This window comes from Lepisma saccharinum, chromosome 12, assembly GCF_977018435.1.
Source record: "Lepisma saccharinum chromosome 12, izLepSacc3.1, whole genome shotgun sequence".
In the NCBI taxonomy this organism is placed as follows: domain Eukaryota; kingdom Metazoa; phylum Arthropoda; class Insecta; order Zygentoma; family Lepismatidae; genus Lepisma; species Lepisma saccharinum.
The window spans coordinates 24,609,968-24,624,443 of record NC_139240.1 but is presented as its reverse complement, the minus strand read 5'-3'; positions in this window follow the sequence as shown (position 1 = coordinate 24,624,443).

Below are 14,476 nucleotides of genomic sequence, written 5' to 3'. Positions count from 1 at the left end.
TAAATTAATAACTGGCGGAAGGCAGCGTTAAAATTTTTCCACAAATGCACTTTTGAATGAGAAAAAAACGTAAGAAATTATCGAAGGGTCATAATTAGATGTCTGATGACTGATGCTATATCAGTCTGTCATTTGTGACCAGGTCATGTGCAACATTTGATGGATTTTTATTGGCGATTTTATGGGTTGAGTGAAAAAGTGTCATTTTTGGGACATATATGGCAATGGTCGAAATAAATATTTGATTGATTTATTTTATTTTACTTCGAGTTTTGTGCCTCTTTGCTAATTTGCAAAGATGGGGATGAGTGATGAAATTGGTGAATGAACATTCACAAACAACCATGCCCAAGCGGGATTCGAACTCAGGACCCCTGACGTCGCAGCGCGATGTGCTAACTACTCAGCCACAGGTCCAGCAGGTCGAATTATTGTCAACAGACGCATGGCACATGTGCCTAAGTATTGGCTATACATTTACGTGAAAAATCATAAACCAAGATTTTGTGCCAAAATTGGACTCTTGAGAGAATCCTAGTCTGCCTTTGGTTACACTGAATTCTCTTCGCTCACTTTCGACGCTACTATGCCTGTTCTTTTAATTGATTCAGCATGGCGTATTCTTTTTAGCAGCGCGTGTGCATTGCTAAAGAGTATTTTACTACTCATTCTTACACTCGTGTGCAAGAGGTTTTCCAAGAAAAATCCCCTGCTTCTGCTGTATCTGACAAAGCAACTGTTTTACGACTAGTCAAACACCAACAAATGATCCCACAAATTGTTAAGAGTTGGTATTATTATTGAAGATTAGGCACACGCAGGAGATGACCTACGAATAAATTTTCAGCGAAAAATGCAGGCTCGACCAGGACTCGAACCTGGGTCTTTAGTATACCATACGATATCTCTAACCACTGAGCTACTGAGCCGGCCTGGCCTCACCTGATTTCTTGCTGTCGCTGTCGCAATGGGATCTGTTGCCTTTGAAACACAGTAGACTTCGACTTCATTCAAAAATACAGTTTTTGTACTTTTTTCCCATTATTAATGAATGTGAAATTGAACGTTTTTTTTTTTAATTTAAAATAATTTGTTCCAACACAAAATCTTTAAAACCGACTTCTACCCCCTTTTTGTGTAATTTATGAGGATGATAACGTCTTTGACACTACCATCACTACTACTAATAATAATAGTCATAATAATGTCATTATTATTATTGGTATGTTTATCCTGGTACTTGTCCCCCAGACAAATGTTCGTGGTTGCGCCTCGGGTGCATGTGTATGGGTGTTGAGAGGCGGTAACACACAAGATTAAAATAGAGAAAACATCTGCTTGTGGCCTTGAATTTTTTGAAAATTTTCCTTAAAACCAGGAATTATACTTGAATTTTATCATGGTTCTAGAGTAGCCACCCTGCTTATGAAGGTCATGAGGGACAATCATAAACAGAGAACTCTGGTCTTCTGATTTCACAGTGCCCTGCTGATGCACTGGGAAGAAATTATGTGTATCCCCCCTTTCTTTAGCGTTGCTCTTCCATTACTTGATATGATCCATATTTTTGTGTGACGTCATCAGTAGAAAATGTGTCACTAATATATTTATTTTGTGAAAGAAAGCGTAACCTCCTTGTTGTTCTATGTAATATTGCGCCTTATTAGTAATTTATATATTTTGTTTAATGTTTATTGTATTTTATGCTACATTATGGGTAATTTAATGTATCTTCATGTTTGCGAGAGTTCACTATATGAATTTGTATTTCTAAACATGTATAGATGTCAGTTTTGTTGTAGTATCCTTTTGTAGATAGTGAGTGATTCATCTGTACTTTAATCTGTGTTCTCAAAAATAGTATAAAAGCGAGGATATCGCGTAAGAATCATCACACTTTCGCCACGGATCGTCGAAGCTTTTTAACTTAAAAAGAACTCCTCGGTGTTGTGCATACATCCTGGTATGGTAGTTCGGGGCGCAAGCTAGGCCTATGTGAACATAGGTACCGATAGCCATGCATTGATGATATGCACAATACTGCAACCATTCTACGTTAAATAATAAAACTAGCCTAAAGATTAATTTGGAAATAAAAGGCTAAAGAGCAAATATTGGCTTAGTTATCATTGCATATCTCTTGGTGTGGTAGTTCGGGGCGCAAGCTAGGTCTATGCAATCATAGGCTTGCCGATAGCCACGCATTGAGTTTATGCGTTTTAGTTGAGTCAATTCATCGACAAAGCGAAATCCTCGCTTTCATCTCAAGTATATTTGCATTATAATTGCAATGAATAAAGAATAAAACCTTTCAGTTTATATATACTGCAATAATGTGATTTTATTTCTCTGTGCTGTGAATATTGTCTTTGCCTAACACTACCCCTGTACCTGAGAGGAGTCTGTGTACTTCACCGAGTCTCATCGTTCACCGCTGAGTATTATTAAGTTAATATTAATAGTAAAATAATACGACGCGTACATACATAAGTTAGTATTAGAACGTGTCAAGTGGCAGCTCAACGTGTTGGCTCGATTTTGTAGTGTACAAGGGCAAAACCATTGTTTAAAGTTGAGATTAATTGTGCAAGAGCACTGAACTTTCATATTTATAGAAAAGCACAGAACTACTTCATTCGAAATGGAAAGAAAAAATTTGCGTAGCTCAAATAAAAATCTTGCTTCAAATTCAGAGCTTAATGTTCCCGATTGTTGTCGGAACATTGATAAAGATAAAACCACATTTGTGTGCAAGAAATGTACAAAGCTTCTACATTATGAATGTTGTGGCTTGGATGTTCGATCTGAAAGCCACGAAGCTACCGATTTCGTTTGTAAAGACTGTGAATCATTGTCTACAACTATTACATCTGATCCATTAAATATGTTTGAAGCTTTAAAAACCATGATTGAAGGAATTAGCAAGCAGCAAGTTGAAAGTATGGAAACATTACAGGCTGATATTAGCAAACAGTCTGAAGCACTGAAAGCTGATATCTGCAAACAGTCTGAAACCTTACAGGCTGATATTAAACAACAAGCTGATTCCATTACCAGTTTGAAAGCTGATATGTGTAAACAGTCTGAAACCTTACAGGCTGATATTAAACAACAAGCTGATTCCATTACCAGCTTGAAAGCTGATATCTGTAGACAATCTGACATATTAAAAGAAGATATCCTCAGACAATGTGCGTTGCTAAAGGATGATATCGGTAAGCAGCACGATGAATCTATAAAAGTATTAAGAGCTGAAATAGGCGAGATGGCCTGTGAGATTCAACAACTGAAGTCTGAGAATGAGGAAACTAGGGCGCGATTCTCTGAAGAAATCCGGCAGGCTAGAGAGATAGACTTTGATAACTTCCGGCGTAGCTTGGCAGCCGATGTAAATAAAGCCACGGAAAGTGTTCGCATCGATGTAGAGGATATAAATTCGAGATTCACTGCGGAGTGCAATAAGATTATTGAAAAACAGCTGACAATGGAACAGATATTGACCGAGGCTGAGACTGACAAAATACGATTCCGATCTGAGGTTCAAGAAGATATTGGTCAGATTTCCGTTGTTGTATCTCAGAGAAGCAAGGATGTTGAGGAAATAAAGACTCAAGTAGAACAGCTTACGAATCAGTTAGAGACCATGCACGTCACCCGGCAAACAGAAACAGAAACTGGATCTCGAACAGCTGGTCATCCGTCTGCAGTTGCTGAGAGTGCAGCGTTGCCAACCATGAACATTGAACTAAATGAAGCGATGGACAGAGCCGGTGGAGAGAGAACTAGGGAAGACAAACAAGTCTGTCGCCCACGAGTTGCTGCTGGTTCAAGAGCTAATGAAGTGGCGTCTGCTGTTCCACCTACCTTTAGTCTTTCGGGCGATGACCGAGGTTACAGAGAGCGTGAATCTCGCAGGGCACGGTATCGTCATTATGAAGAAGGGGCCAAGAGGAAACGTCTAGAAAGGAAGAAAGATCGCAGTTCCTCCTCTTCCAGCACCAGCTCTGACTCTCAGTATGAAGCAAAAATCAGGAAGCGAACACGAAGGCTTGGAAATTCAAGGAATTCAAGGAGCGGGCCAGATGAGTCGCCGCCAACAACTCAGCGATCAGCAATGACTGGAACTCCAAGGATGGCAGACCTTAATTCCTTGTCAAAGTTCAAGGGAGACCTGGAAGCCCAAAATGCTGAGCAATACTTAAAAGAACTTAATATCAATTTTGATTTAATGCAGATTCCATACGAATACCGATTGGAAATTATTCCTCGGCTTTTCAAGGGCCAGGCTGAGCATTGGTTTCGAGCAAACCAGTTAGAGTTCAAGTCCTATTCTGATTTCTGCCGTCGTTTTCGCAAACAATATGCTTCAGAAGAGGCCAAAGAGAGGCAGCTGACAGCAGTGAGATCTCGCCGATACTTAAAGCAGTCCGGTATGAGCATGGAGGAATATGCCTGGTCTATTTACTCAGCCTACCGCAATCTGTCTGCTCGTTACATAGAACCTGAGATTGTGAATTTAATCATCTCCCAGCTTCCATATAGAGCTCGCAGTCTGAGTCTAGCTAATTCTCCTCAAACTGTACGCCAGCTAGCCGACTTTCTGAAAAGGTTCGAGGTGCTTGAGGAACAAGACAGTTGGAAGCCTTCGTGGAATAGAGAAGGTGCTGGCCAGGGAAATGTTCCTAGACAAAATAGAATTGGAAACCAAAACCCCCGGGTCAGACAAGTTACGCAGAACCATAGAAATGGTTATTCCAATTACAACAGGCGGCGTAATCCTCCTAGAAGGGAAGGCAGGAACAACTACGCACGTGGACCGCGTCGTTCCAGATCTGATCCAGAAGACCATTCCCGTGACTCTTCACGTAACGCCTCTGAACCCAGTAATTTCAGAGCGACGGCGCCTCCGTTTGAACCTTCTGCTTCACGTTTGACGAACGAGCAACGTCAAAGCGTCGACATAACAAGAGACTTTTGTTGGGCACCCTCGACTAGTGCTAATCCGAGTGGTATGCAGTCGGATTTAGCCAGTCGCTCAACGTGAATTCTTCGTTCCCGATCATGGTTGGGCTAAAATCTTGGACTTCTCTGGGAACAGATGACAGCGTTATAAATAGTGAAGACAATCATCTTTTTGTTGTGCTGACCCTCAATGAAGGAGAACAAAGTTTAGATAGAGCACTACAACAGGCAGTTAGAAAGGAAAATTTACCCAGGGCTCCATTAATTAAAGCAACTGTAGCAGGCGTCGATTTTATTTGTGTTCTGGACACTGGAAGCGAATGTAATCTCATGAGCTACGCCATTTGGAAGAAGATTAAAGAGAAGCTGCCGTCATTGCAGTTACAACCATGTCCAGATGTTAGGCTGACTGATTTCACTGGGAGAAACAAAACTAGAGTTGTGGGATGTAGACAAGTATATCTAGAGATTGCTGGAAGACATTTATTGGAAGACATGTTTGTCTTGAAAGGTCTCGAAGCTGACTTTATTTTGGGCTACCCATTCCTCAGGAAATATGAAGCAGGAATTGACCTACAGCGCGAGAAGTTATCCCTCACCGTAGACGGAGTTCCGGTAGAGCAGGACCTCGTGAATAATGGATCTTCGACAGGGACGTATGTAAGAAAAGTCCGTGAAGATTCCCATGTCGATCAGTGGACGGCTAGTCCTGACGACATTCTTCAGAAGGTCAATGCGAATGAGATTTTATGCGAAAGGGGTAGAAGCCAATTGAAAGAAGTCTTATTGAAGCATAGAGATGTATTTTCCGAGAGACCAGGTACCATTAAAAACTTCCAGTGTGAGATTGAACTCACCACCACAGAACCAGTGTATCGATCTCCATATCCCATACCTATAGCAAAAAGGAAACTCCTGGAGGAAGAATTAGAAAAGTGGAGACAATGGGGTGTTATAATGCCTTGTAATTCCCCTTACTTGAACCCTTTAATTGTAGTCGACAAGCCTGATGGTACAGTACGCCCTTGCATTGACTTCAGAAATTTGAATAAAATTGTACATGTTCCACGAAATTCAGTTGAGCCCATTTCGGATGCCTTACAAAAATTTAAAGGTGCTCGTTATTTTACAAATCTGGATCTGGCTTCTGGATATTTACAGATCCTTGTAAAAGCTGACTGCCAACCATGTACTGCCTTCTCCTATAAAGGACGTCAGTGGATGTTTGCTCGAATGCCTTTTGGTATCTCTAGTGCTGTGTCAAGTTTCATAGCTGCCATGCATGCTGTATTTGGTCCCGAAACCGAAGAGTATCTAACTCAATATATGGATGACTTGCTGATTTTCGACAAAGAACTCTCCAAGCATCTCGAACATCTGGACGAAGTGTTGCAGCGACTCCAAGAAGTGGGGATGACTGTAAAGCTGCGAAAGTGTGAATTTGTAAAAAAGGAAATTACCTACTTGGGTCACATTGTTTCTGGAGATGCTATCAAAATCCAACCAGACAAAAATTCAGCCGTTAAGTTATTTCCTAAACCAAAAACTAGAAAGGATGTTCGGAAATTTCTTGGCCTCGCCAACTGGAGGCGGAAATTCATTGAAAATTTTGCTGCTAAATCTGAACCGCTCACCAAGCTGTTAGGTAAAAATCAACGTTGGATTTGGCGCGACGAGGAAGAACAAAGTTTACAGCTACTGAAGAATGAACTTGTAAGAGATGCTGAATTATCACAGCCTGATTTTGAAAAGGATTTTTGTATCCAATGTGATGCTTCTGGGAAAGGATTGAGTAGTATTCTTTTCCAAATGGATGGTGAAGAGAGAAAGGTCATTCAGTATGCAAGCCGAAAACTGAAGGAGAACGAACGCCATTACTCCATCCATGAGTTAGAATGTTTGGCCATAATCTTTGGAGTTGAGAAGTATGCTGTTTATTTGAAAGGTAGACCCTTCACTATCTACAGTGATCATAAAGGGTTGGTATGGTTACAAGACGCCCGTAACTGGAACAGTCGTTTGACTCGCTGGTCTCTAAAACTCCAACAGTACCAGTATAAAATAGTATACGTCTCTGGTCGCCAAAACGATCTGGCAGATATTTTATCTCGGTATCCTGCTGATGATATACCCCAGATTCATCCTGAAAATAGCCAGCAGACATTCAGAATAAACTACCTGTGGGCCGAAAGAGGAGAAATAGATGACGTCGACAAGTGGAGAGAGGCACAATCTGAAGATGAATTCTGCAAAAATTTACTCCAATCTCTAAATTCTCAGGAACCTAACCTCAGATTGCATCGTTCCTATCGCATTCAGGAAGGAATTTTATTTAAGAGAGGATCAGACAATCAGTCCCTTTGGAAATTGTGTGTTCCGGTGGTAATGAAGCAATCTCTCTTGAAAGTAATTCATGATGAAGCTGGACATTTTGGAGTATCCAAGACATTGAAGCGACTTGCAGTACGATACTTCTGGAAAGGCATGAAGGACGACGTAATACAGTACATCCGAGATTGTGAAATTTGTGCCCAGAGTAAACCAGACAAATTAGGGATACTCAAGGAGACCCTTCATATCAGTCCCAAGCAACCTCATGAGATGCTTTCTCTGGACTTGATTGGGAAGCTTCCTCGTTCTAATGGATACCAGTACATCTTGAGCCTTATTGATGTGGGTACACGTTTTGTCTCCGCATATGCTTTACGGACTGCCAGCACCACAGAAATTATAAACACACTTCAGGGAGGATATTTTGCTCACTATCCAAACGTTACGTTTACCCTAAGCGACAGAGGAGCTCAGTTTACCTCGAAGCAGTGGAAGGAATTTACCAAAAGCCGTGGTATCCATCATGTTTGCACAACAGCTTACAATCCAAAGGGGAACATGGTAGAATGAGCAAATCAAGAGATAGTAAGATTACTTCGTTTATTTTGTTATCGAGAACATCAGACTTGGTCGCGATACATATCAAAAGTTGTTTGGTTAATTAATTATTCCATTTCTGAGACTACTGGATATTCACCTGCTGAACTATTCTTCAACCATCCCATACCCAGAGAGATCCTAACTCATTTCAATTGGCCCGAACGGGAAGAAGCCCAACCGGATTGGAAGTCCAAATTATTCTTAGCCCAAGTCAGGGAGAAGAAGAAGCTGTCGAAGGATTTAAAACAGAAGGGAAACGCCAAGACAGTGACAGTTGGAGACTTCGTGATGGTTAGAAACCATTCCTTAAGCTCCTCACTAGATAGGACCATTCAAAAGTTATTTATGTTGTGGATAGGACCTTATCTAGTGGACAAAGTGGAAAATAATGTTGTGACATTGCTAATTCCAAGGACTAAAGAATTATATGATAAGGTTAACTTGGATAACCTAAAACTGGTGCGTTTTTCGGAGGATAAAAAGAAAGAGTTTGTACTTTAAAACTAAGTTTCCTCCAGGTAGATAACTTCCTTCCTGAAACTTAGTTTTCGAAAGGAAGGGGCAGATGATATGATCCATATTTTTGTGTGACGTCATCAGTAGAAAATGTGTCACTAATATATTTATTTTGTGAAAGAAAGCGTAACCTCCTTGTTGTTCTATGTAATATTGCGCCTTATTAGTAATTTATATATTTTGTTTAATGTTTATTGTATTTTATGCTACATTATGGGTAATTTAATGTATCTTCATGTTTGCGAGAGTTCACTATACGAATTTGTATTTCTAAACATGTATAGATGTCAGTTTTGTTGTAGTATCCTTTTGTAGATAGTGAGTGATTCATCTGTACTTTAATCTGTGTTCTCAAAAATAGTATAAAAGCGAGGATATCGCGTAAGAATCATCACACTTTCGCCACGGATCGTCGAAGCTTTTTAACTTAAAAAGAACTCCTCGGTGTTGTGCATACATCCTGGTATGGTAGTTCGGGGCGCAAGCTAGGCCTATGTGAACATAGGTACGCCGATAGCCATGCATTGATGATATGCACAATACTGTAACCATTCTACGTTAAATAATAAAGCTAGCCTAAAGATTAATTTGGAAATAAAAGGCTAAAGAGCAAATATTGGCTCAGTTATCATTGCATATCTCTTGGTGTGGTAGTTCGGGGCGCAAGCTAGGTCTATGCAATCATAGGCTTGCCGATAGCCACGCATTGAGTTTATGCGTTTTAGTTGAGTCAATTCATCGACAAAGCGAAATCCTCGCTTTCATCTCAAGTATATTTGCATTATAATTGCAATGAATAAAGAATAAAACCTTTCAGTTTATATATACTGCAATAATGTGATTTTATTTCTCTGTGCTGTGAATATTGTCTTTGCCTAACACTACCCCTGTACCTGAGAGGAGTCTGTGTACTTCACCGAGTCTCATCGTTCACCGCTGAGTATTATTAAGTTAATATTAATAGTAAAATAATACGACGCGTACATACATAAGTTAGTATTAGAACGTGTCATACTTTCCCTAACTTCTGCCATGGCAATGAACGTTGATTAAATTAAACGGATGAAGAGTGGTTACAAAGGAACAATCATGCACAGGTCAGGGCTCGATCCCGAATCCTTCAGTAATGAGATCACGAGATGGAGAAATTATTAGGGAAATCAAGCAATGTAATTTTTTTGAAAAAGCATTAATCATGTACAAAGATGGTGCTTCAAAAATCCAATTGAAATTTACGACTGAGGAAAAATGCAGTTTACCGATACCCACGTATCCGAATACTTTGAGCTGTCCATGTTGTCGGCCGGGGGAGTGCAAGTGGTCCCGGATCAGTACCCTGTGGAGGCATATAGTGGTTCCGATCCCACTTTAAACTGTAGGTTCAGTCCCCATTAGCTTTTATGTGCATAAAGTGGACTTAAAACACCAAATCAACCAACCGTGGGGTAGTGGTTATCACTGCACGATACGACTCTAGGAGTTCCGGGTTCTAACCCCGACCTCGGCATGGGTGTTATTTGTGTTTGTCTCTTCATTAATTGTATTGTATCATCTTCGCAATTAACTGAATGTGTCAGCAGCGGCATGCATTCTGGGTACGCAAGGTACGCAATGCGTACCCACAACACAATAAGAAAATAATAAATATTTTATTCGCCTTCCCTGAACATGAAAATCCGACAATTATCATTCTGAACTTCCACTGCAAGAAATTCAGATTTCCGCACGAACACGCTACTGATTGCTTGTGTCGTCTGCACCATCTGCCCTTTCTGGACGCAGTCCCGAATGATCCCGATGTGTCTTCGGCAACCCACCCGATCTGCGTTTCTGCTGATTTCCGCGAGCAAATGCAGCTGCTTCTCATGAGTACCCTAGAAATTTGAAAGGCAACTCCATTGGCTCAGATCGGCCCCGACCATATGTTTGGATCTGCTCTCGCTCACCTAATCCTGCGTTTCCCTTTTCAAAGCACAGAGGTCTGGGAAGCCCGGGTACCAAGGATTTTGGCAGCGTTTGCAGTGTTGGCAGTAGTCAACATATATTTATTTCTGGAATGTTTAGCTTACTCACATTTAGCAGTCACACGTAGATGGATCACTGTGCTCAATTGCAATAAAAAAAATGATTGCTAAGAGGGGGGGCAAGGATATTTTGTGGTAGAATATACGCAAAAACTATCAGATATAAAATATTTATGCGAGGTTAAAATTACTCTAGCAAGGTTTTTGCGTTAGGGATGCGAGGATAGCAGAATGGACTGACCGACTGAGGATTGAGTTTTGCGCGTGAACTCCTTTTTGGCATCGTCACTGTCTCAGGGGAAAATTATGTGAACAATTTGCAAGTTTCACACAATACTCAGAGTATGAGAGTATCTGTTTATCCCATTCCAGAGATCAACATTTTATTTAAGTTCATTTGCATTTCAGCCTATAAGTTGATGAGGATGGGTGTTGAGTTGACTGTTGACCCGAGAATATGAATAAATAAAAAAAACAAAATACATAAGTAAACACAATGATACTATGTGATTCGATAATGAGCCCCCCCCCCTCCAAGACAATAAAAATGTGGTGTATATGGATGGTATATTGTGCCCAACATTTCTTTTTTAGCTTTTGAACTGTGCTGGCATACATTTATTATCTTTTCTCTTCAAAATATTTTATCGACTGGCAACTCCGAGTCATTCATCCACAAGAATGCACTGTTTTCGGGGCGGCGGACACTTGTTTGTTACCATCGGAGTTTGACTTTTGCTATCTTCTGTGGTGTGAAATTTGCAGCAAGTGTTTCATTCATATTATTTGCTTGTTTGTCTGTTTAGTGAATGGGGAGGGGGGAAAGATTCGGAAGTTATTGATGACATTCTGGAGATGGGATTTTCGGCATAATAATAATAAAAGTGCAAACAATCGGAAATGGTAGGTGAGTGTGTTCCTGATTTGCAGGGCTTGTTTCAAGCAGGAGTTATGAATGATGGTAAGGAGTATGTTACGCATTTTCAGAAAAAAAAATAGAACTATACAGTTGACTGGCAGTAGATAAAGCGGAAACTTTATTGTTGGCCTTGTTCGTTGGTTTCCTCTGAGAAAGGTGTGTCAAATAGTAGAGGATACGGAGGATACTGACATTTATCAAATTTATCACATGCTATACGAAAGTACGAAAAATCATTATGCCAGTTCGTTGGCGTGCAATGTTAATTGTGCTGCATGAAGGAATTAATCGAAGTCAATTGTTGGACTGTACGTAGCTACATCAGAATATATTTGCAAATATACCTAGGTAAATATAAAGGATCATACATATATATATCTCACCTCATTACATTTGGATCTCTCTGTAGCATTTAAGATTATATCAGAGATTCGTTACTTTCCTCGTTAATGCTTCAATAATTGACATCCTATTTTAAACTAGCTTCAATTAGTTTCCGTGTGCACAAAGCAAGCTTTAAATAACTTCTGCTCCCCTTAATCTTCAGGACATGTTCCTCGTAAAAAAATAATTAAAATATGGTGTGATTCTTTATTCTCAAGCAACAACTTTTGTGCGGGATGAATGAAGGTCTTACAAAAGGGTGCAAGGAGTGATAAATGCTGCTGTGCCGTTCCAAAAAGTGATTCCTGTTATTTGAAAATGATGCAAGGATGATAAATTTTCGATTACAAAATTTTGTAAAAAGTAATTTTCTGTATAACATGATGGACTGGGGGGTCTGACCCTCTAACCCCTCCCTTCAGTGCACCCATGTTGCGTACCCTGGTCTAAATGTCACCGCACGCCACTGTGTGTCAGTGACACTAAGTAACAAAATATCAAATCAAATCATTAATTGATTGTTTGATTTGGTTTGTTTTACTTCGCTTTTCCTCCACTTTTGGCTAATCATGAAGATGAGACGATAAAATTGATGATGGAACAAACACAAATACAAGGGTCGTTCAAGGTTGACTGGGATTTTCGTACGTAAAAAATCGATGAATAGCCGGATCATGATGAAACGTGCGGGTGACGTAATGAATTCCTTCGCGAGTAACTAGCGCCCGGCATGACGTATTTCGCGCATGTGCAGCAGTTGCAGCGAACATGGCGCCAAGCAGTGTGTCTGTGGCTGTGGAGCAGCGGTGTGTAATCAAATTTCTCGTGAAGGAGAAAGTGAAACCAGCTGAGATTTTCAAACGATTGCAAGCTCAGTATGGTGAACAAACAATGTCACGGACAAGAGTGTACAAATGGTGTGAGCAGTTTCGCGAAGGACGGGAGCTGGTGACAAATGAAGCGCATGGACACATTCGCCCAACTGCAGTCTCACCAGTGAATATCAAGGAATATAGAAGTATTTTAGGAGGAGCATTCCGAGACACGGATCTCTCCCATTGGCCAGAAGCCGCAACGAGCTCTGACGTGACGAAGGGGATCTGTCAAGTGGCAAGGCTCGCGTAGCAATGGAAGCTTACGGGAAATATTTTCATTTTTAATTGTCCATATCTTGGTTCTATTAACCATTTGCAAAATAATAATAAGCAAAACGCAAGGAATAAGACCTAGGCAATAATATGAAGAAGTTTACAGCATGCAATTACAATAAATGGCGTTATACAAATCAAACAAAAAGTAATCACGACTATCCTCTTATATCGCCCCTACATTGAAATCTGAAGTTGCGTATGGGTAAATAAATACAATTTTACGTATTACATATTTCGCTACCACACCAATACTTATTATTCTTCACACCTTCAAATTTTCACAGATGTTTGTTATTAATAATTTGTTCATTATAATTTATATATCTAATATACATAGGATGTCGCTGTCGCTGTTGTTATATGACGTCACTTTTCTACGCTTTAGGGTAACCGCAACAATAAAAATGAATGATGAAATGATAAATTTGATGGGAGCGTAGGCTAGATGAGTGTGGCAAGCACTGGTGTACGCAGGGGGGGGGGGCTTAACCCGAAATTCTTTGAAAATAAAAAAAATCATATGAAGACAGTAATGAAGTAAAAAAAAACTTTAAAATGACCCCCGATAACTATTTTTGTGTTTGAATAACTTTTAAAACGAAGGATTAAAATGGTAATTGGAGCTCGTATCTAATGAAAATAGAACAGCGACAATGGGATATCAGCAAAATTGATTTCCGGCGATACATTCTATGAACCAATCTCATTTTGTTCAGTAAAGGTTAGATTCATGGCACTGAACCCGTGTACAATTTGAATTGAATTAACATAATCCTTGAGTGAGGTGGAAATGGGTTTTGGATATTTTCTTTTTGTAGATGTGAAAATCTTTAACTAGTGATGCACACATGCTTTCGCTTACATTAAAGTTTACACTATGGTAAAATTGCAGAAATATTCTACCTAAACTGATTTGTGTTTAAAATACCGTAACATCAAAATATGTTTTTTTAGAAATTAATAAATAAATAATAAATGGATAAAATGCAGTGTCGTGGGAAAGCGTAATCCCTTAATAAATTCAAAGAAACTCATGCCAGCTCGATGGCGAATCTGGTCAACCGCGTGTTCGACTTTGAATCCCATCACTGAAGTTCCCGACTTGGAGTCACGTCGTGGGCATTGATGTTCTTTGTGCCTGCCCTTTCATCAATTTTATGTGATCAACACTCATCGCCGCGATTAACCAACAGTGGTAAAAAAGCGACGTCAAATAACAAATACATGAACAACAGGCCTGGCCTCTGTCTTGGTTTAGCAATGTGATTTGTTAATCACTATACGGTGGACACCGAGGCGGAAATAAATATCAGTAACAATAAAAATTCATTACAACTTACCCTTCCTGAGACTTATGATTTTGAAGACGATGCTACCCACTGTCATCTTTTTCTCGCTGCACTTGCTTCCATGGACTTGAGTTTCATTAGTTTATTTAAATGTCGAATTCTAATAAAAGTTCTTGTTCTGACATACAGGGAAATCATCTTTTCGTTAACTTCAGGAAATTTTGACTGAAGTACTGTCTTTAGAGTGTCCATAACTTTATGTTGCTTGGAAACAGTTGACCCATGGAAGAATGCAAACAC